The sequence below is a fragment of the Orcinus orca genome, chromosome 1 (assembly GCF_937001465.1).
Source record: "Orcinus orca chromosome 1, mOrcOrc1.1, whole genome shotgun sequence".
Classification (NCBI taxonomy): Eukaryota; Metazoa; Chordata; class Mammalia; order Artiodactyla; family Delphinidae; genus Orcinus; species Orcinus orca.
The window spans coordinates 56,751,630-56,758,936 of NC_064559.1; the positions used below are offsets into that span (position 1 = coordinate 56,751,630).

Sequence of the window (7,307 nt, forward strand, 5' to 3'; positions counted from 1 at the left end):
GACCTAGGGACACATACCGACTGAAAGTGAAGGGATGGAAAAAGATGTTCCATACAAATGGAAATCAAAAGAAAGCTGGAGTAGCAATTCTCATATCAGACAAACTAGACTTTAAAATAAAGACTATTACAAGAGACAAAGAAGGACATTACATAATGATGAAGGGATCAATCCAAGAAGAAGATATAACAATGGTAAATATTTATGCACCCAGCATAGGAGCACCTCAATACATTAGGCAAATGCTAACAGCCATAAAAGGGGAAATCGACAGTAACACAATCATAGTAGGGGACTTTAACACCCCACTTTCACCAATGGACAGATCATCCAAAATGAAAATAACTAAGGACACACAAGTTTTAAATAATACATTAAACAAGATGGACTTAATTGATTTTTTTTTTTCAGTTTTTAAAAGGAAGACTTATTCGACAAGTTTCACTTAGCACAATACACCTAAAAGGAAAATCACAATACAATGAAAAGATTTAAATCAAGGTCTCAGAATTTCATACAAACACCAAGACCAAAATCCTAAAGTATTGGTATTGCATCTCAAATTTTCCCCATTAACTTAAAAAAAAAGCTTAAACTAACGTACCATAGAGGTTATTAAATGAAACTAGAATTAATAAACATGCCAAATGTTTCACTTTTAATTGTAGACAGAGCTCCTATATTGAGTTCTACAAAAAAGCATGTCTTTCAACAGTGCATCCAAACAGTGTTCAACGTAATGTGGTGCAAGCAACATTTAACATAATTCAGCTGCTTTAACCTAAATAAACCTACTGCTTAAATACACCCTACAATATAACTAACTTGAGAAAAGCTGAAAATTATTTAACAGTAATAGATTACTCAACCTAGTTACATCCTAAATGAATGTTTGTGTTCAAAAATACTGAAACTTAAGTCTTTAACACAATCCTGATTTCCACTTAGAGTAAGCATAAATCACAAGCTTGTATTGCAAAACTGTTAAAACTTAAGTTTTATTTTTCTTTTAAAAAATGTTGACCAAGAGTCAGTGATCAGAATCAATTACATTCCCCATCCACCACTCATACTGGACATGCTAGACATCCCTCCCATTCCATTCACTCCCATAGATGCTCAGCTTCTACTACTGAAGTAGCTGCTGTTCAGTGCTCCTTGGCTGTCTATGCAGTGTTTGATTGAAAATCACTGGAGTTTTCCTGTAAAACTTGGTCATATCCACTCATGCTGCTCTGGCCACCATAGCAACCTCCATAATGACCACTCAGCTGCTGGCTGGCTGGGCCGCCATAACTAGACTGGTTTGACAAGCCCACGCCTCCCATCATTTGGCTACCATAAGCACCACCACTTGCTCCTGCTGTAGAATTCAAGAAGAGTTCTACATATCTGTGTTGCATATTTGCTTTGTCTTTTGCTATAGCTGTCACAGCATCTTCATGAGTTGCAAACTTGACATCTGCTTCACCAGTTGCTCTGCCATCAGGACCAATTTCAAAATGTACTCTCACAGGGGTGAGTGGTGAAAAAAAGTTATAAATGTCATTCTCAGCAGTTCTGTAAGGTAATCCCTGCATGTGTACACAGTGTCCTGTTGTGCTCTGGAAAGTAGAGCCACCATCCCCATATCTGTGATCTCACATTCCTGAAAAACAAATCTATCTGACCCAAATCCATAGCCATCATTATAGACATATAATCATCATAGCCTCCATAACCCCCACCATAAGCACCACGCCTCATCCTTTCAAAGCCAGCTCCTCTTCCAATGCTGTTATACCCTCTGCCATAGGGACCTGGCCACTGCATGGGCATAAGTTTTCGTGGTGGATCATAGTGAGTTCTAACTTCAGCTCGACTGCATTTAAAGATTTCAATATACCTGTGCCCTATTCTTTCCTTGTGTTTCTTTAGAGCCTTTTCAGCTATTTCCTGTGAAGCAAACTGCACGAAGGCCTCCCCCGTACTCCTCCCCTGGAAGTCCACCAGCAATGTTATCCCATTTGGCACGATTTCCAACCCTGAGAAGAAGTGAACAATTTCTTCCTTGCTACATCCAAAGGGGAGTCCTCTAAGCCGTACAAAACCATCATTGGCCGTGTCAAGACTATTTGGACCAGTATGCTTCAACACCCAATCCATTTCAATGTTGTTTGACTTGAACACTTCAACATATCTGTGTCCCATAGTTTCTTTGTCTTTTTTCAGGGCGAATTTGACTTCATTTTCTGATTCAAGTTCAACTAAATCCTCGCCACTCGGTCTGCCTTCTCTGGTGTAGATGAAACGAACACCTTGAGCCCCATCTTGAATTTCGCAGTCAGAAAAAAACTGCTGCACTTCGTTGACCGAGCAAGACCAAGACAAGCCCCGGACCTTCACCATGAATCCCGCGCCACCTTTGGTGCCCAACATCAACGTCTTTTAGGGAGTCCTGGCGTCAAAACAGACTCCACACACAACTTCAGCACAGATGAGAAGAAAATCAATTGATATTTATAAGACATTCCATACAAAAACAACAGAATACACTTCCTTCTCAAGTGCTCATGGAACATTCTCCAGGATAGATCATATCTTGGGTCACAAACCAAGCCTTGGTAAATATAAGAAAATTGAAAACCTATCAAGTGCCTTTTCTGACCACAATGCTATGAAACTAGATATCAATTACAGGAAAAAAAAACTATAAAAAATACAAACACATGGAGGCTAAACAATATGCTACTAAATAACCAAGAAATCACTGAAGAAATCAAAGAGGAAATCAAAAAATACCTAGAAACAAATCACAATGAAAAAATAACGACCCAAAATCTATGGGATGCAGCAAAAGCAGTTCTAAGGGGAAGTTTACAACAATACAATCCTATCTCAAGAAACAAGAAAAATCTCAAATAAACAACCTAACCTTACAACTAAAGCAATTACAGAACAAAGAACAAAAAAATTCCAGAGTTAGCAGAAGGAAAGAAAACATAAAGATCAGATCAGAAATAAATGAAAAAGAAATGAAGGAAATGATAGCAAAGATCAATAAAACAAAAAGCTGGTTCTTTGAGAAGATAAACAAAATTGATAAACCATTAGCCAGACTCATCAAGAAAAAAAGGGAGAAGACTCAAATCAACAAATTAGAAATGTAAAAGGAGAAGTAACAACTGACACTGCAGAAATACAAAGGATCATGAGAGATTACTACAAGGAACTCTATGCCAATACAATAGACAACGTGGAAGAAATGGACAAATCCTTAGAAAAGCACAACCTTCTGAGACTGAATCAGAAAGAAAGAGAAAATTTAAACAGACCAATCACAAGCACTGAAATTGAAACTGTGATTAAAAATCTTCCAACAAACAAAAGCCCAGGACCAGATGGCTTCACAGGTGAATTCTATCAAACATTTAGAGAAGAGCTAACACCTATCCTTCTCAAACTCTACCAAAATATAGCAGAGAGAGGAACACTCCCAAACTCTTTCTAAGAGGTCACCATCACCTTGATACCAAAACCAGACAAAGATGTCACAAAGAAAGAAAACTACAGGCCAGTATCACTGATGAACATAGATGAAAAAATCCTCAACAAAATACTAGCAAACAGAATCCAACAGCACAATAAAAGAATCATACACCATGATCAACTGGGGTTTACCCCAGGCATGCAAGGATTCTTCAATATATGCAAATCAATCAATGTGATAAAACATATTAACAAATTGAAGAATAAAAACCATATGATCATCTCAACAGATGCAGAGAAAGCTCTTGACAAAATTCAACACCCATTTATGATAAAAACTCTCCAGAAAGTAGGCATAGAGGGAACTTTCCTAAACATAATAAAGGCCATATATGACAAACCCACAGCCAACATCATTCTCAGTGGTGAAAAACTGAAACGATTTCCACTAAGATCAGGAACAAGATAAGGTTGCCCACTCTCACCGCTATTATTCAACATGGTTTTGGAAGTTTTAACTACAGCAATCAGAGAAAAAAAAGAAATAAAAGGAATCCAAATCAGAAAAGAAGAAGTAAAACTGTCACTGTTTGCAGATGACATGATACTATACAAAGAGAATCCTAAAGATGCTTCCAGAAAACTACTAGAGCTAATCAATGAATTTGGTAAAGTAGCAGGATACAAAATTAATGCACAGAAATCTCTTGCATTCCTATATACTAATGATGAAAAATCTGAAAGACAAATTACAGAAACACTTCCCATTTACCACTGCAACAAAAAGAATAAAATACCTAGGAATAAACCTACCTAAGGAGACAAAAGACCTGCATGCAGAAAACTATAAGATACTGATGAAAGAAAGTAAAGATGATACAAACAGATGGAGAGATATACCATGTTCTTGGATTGGAAGAATCAATCTTGTGAAAATAACTATACTACCCAAAGCAATCTACAGATTCAACTCAATACCTATCAAACTACCAATGGCATTTTTCACAGAACTAGAACAAAAAATTTCACAATTTGTATGGAAACACAAAAGACCCCAAATAGCCAAAGCAATCTTCATAAAGAAGAAAGGAGCTGCAGGAATCAGCCTCCCTGACTTCAGACTATACTACAAAGCTACAGTAATCAAGACAGTATGGTACTGGCACAAAAACAGAAATATAGATCAATGGAACAGGACAGAAAGCCCAGAGATAAACCCACAGACATATGTTCCCCTTATCTTTGATAAAGGAGGTAAGAGTATACACTGGAGAAAAAACAGCCTCTTCAATAAGTGGTGCTGGGAAAACTGGACAGCTACATGTAAAAGAATGAAATTAGAACACTCCCTAACACCATACACAAAAATAAACTCCAAATGGATTAAAGACTGAAATGTGTGGCCAGACACTATAAATCTCTTAGAGGAAAACATAGGCAGAACACTCTATGACATAAATCACAGCAAGTTTCTTTTTGACCCACCTCCTAGAGAAGTGGAAATAAAAACAAAAATAAACAAATGGGACCTAATGAAACTTAAAAGCTTCTGCAGAGCAAAGTAAACCATAAAGAAGACGAAAAGACAACCCTCAGAATGGGAGAATATATTTGCAAACTGACAAAGCAACTGACAAAGGATTAATCTCCAAAATATACAAACAGTTCATGGAGCTCAATATAAAAAAACAAACAACCCAATCCAAAAATGGGCAGAAGACCTAAATAGACATTTCTCCAAAGAAGATATACAGATTACAAGCAAACACATAAAAAGATGCTCAACATCACTAATTATTAGAGAAATGCAAATCAAAACTACAATGAGGTATCACCTCACACCTGTCAGAATGGTCATTATTGAAAAATCTACAAACAATAAATGCTGCAGAGGGTGTGGGGAAAAGGGAACCCTCTTGCACTGTTGGTGGGAATGTAAATTGATACAGCCACTATGGAAAACAGTATGGTGATTCCTTAAAAAACTAAAACTTGAACTACCATATGACCCAGCAATCCCACTACTGGACATACACCCTGAGAAAACCATAATTCAAAAAGAGTCATGCACCACAATATTCACTGCAGCACTATTTACAATAGCCAGGACATGGAAGCAACCTAAGTGTCTATCAACAGATGATTGGATAAAGGAGATGTGGCACATATATACAATGGAATATTACTCAGCCATAAAAAGAAATGAAATTGAGTTATCTGTCATGAGGTGGATGGTCCTAGAGTCTGTCATACAGAGTGAAGTAAGTCAGAAAGAGAAAAACAAATACCATATGCTAACACATATATATGGAATCTAAAAAAAAAAATGTTACTGATGAAACTAGTTGCAGGGCAGGAATTAAGAGGTAAACATAGAGAATGGACTTGATGACATGGGGTGGGAGGGCAAAGCTGGTGTGAAGTGAGAGTAGAATTGACATATATATATACTACGGAATGTAAAATAGTTGGCTGGGGGCTTCCCTGGTGGCACAGTGGTCGAGAGTCCGCCTGCCGATGCAGGGGACACGGGTTCGTGCCCGGTCCGGGAGGATCCCACATGCCGCGGAGCGGCTGGGCCCGTGAGCCATGGCCGCTGGGCCTGTGCGTCCGGAGCCTGTGCTCCGCAACGGGAGAGGCCACAACAGTGAGAGGCCCGCGTACCGCAAAAAAAAAAAAATAGTTGGCTGGTGGGAAGCAGCAGCATAGCACAGGGAGATTGGTTCAGTGCTTTGCAATGACCTAGAGGGGTGGGATAGGGAGGATGGGAGGGACTCTCAAGAGGAAGGGAATATGGGGACATGTCTATGCATACGGCTGATTCACTTTGTTGTGCAACAGAAAGTAACATGGTATTGTGAAGCAATTATACTCCAATAAAGATCTATTAAAGGGACTCTCCTAGTGGCACAGTGGTTAAGAATCCACCTGCCAATGCAGGGGACACAGGTTCGAGCCCTGGTCCGTGAAGATCCCACATGCCGCAGAGCAACTAAGCCCATGTGCCACAACTACTGATGGCCTAGAACCTGTTCTCCACAACAAGAGAAGCCACTGCAATGAGAAGCCCGCACACCACAACGAAGAGTAACCCCTACTCGCCGCAACTAGAGAAAGCCTGCACACAGCAATGAAGACCCAATGCAGCCAAAAATATAAATAAATAAATTTTTTTTAAGAAAAAGGTCTATTAAAAAAAAAGATTAGCACAAGAATGTTCATAGCAGCTCATTCATTGTAGCCGCAAACCAGAAACAACCCAAATGTTCATCAATAGGGGAATAAATACACACTGTGGTATATTCATGCAATGGAATACTACTGAGCAATAACAAATAATGAACTATTGATACACGTAATAAAATAGATGATTTCAAAAACGTATTGAGAAAAGAAGCTAGACACAAAACACTGCCTACTTTATTATTCCATCTATATGAAGATTTAAAAGATGAAAAATGCATCTATACTGATAAAAATTAGAACAGTTGCTGCCTGGCATTGCTGGGCAGCAGGAGGTGGAAGGGAGAGACATGAGGGACTTGAATAGAAAGCGGCTGGAGGCACCTTGCTGTGTTGATGGAAATGTCCTGTGTTTGTCTTGACTGGGGTGTTTATTACATGAGGGTGTACAATTGTCTTAAATGATCAAACTATACACATAAGATCTGAACATTTTACTGTATGTCAATTATACCTCAATAAAATTAATTAATGAAAACTAGGTTTTGTAAAATTTTAGTGAATTTTTCAAAAATATTGTTTCCAAATTGACCTTATTTACTAATGCACTGAGAAATTAAAATCACTCAAAAGAGAATTTCCACAAGTTCCTACTA

At 38.2% G+C, this 7,307-nt stretch overlaps 1 pseudogene; it reads right to left on the minus strand.

Annotated features, from left to right (window-relative positions):
• Positions 1–1,026: 1,026 nt before the first annotated feature.
• Positions 1,027–2,415, minus strand: LOC101275253 (heterogeneous nuclear ribonucleoprotein H-like; annotated as a pseudogene).
• Between the last annotated feature and the right edge of the window lie 4,892 nt (positions 2,416–7,307).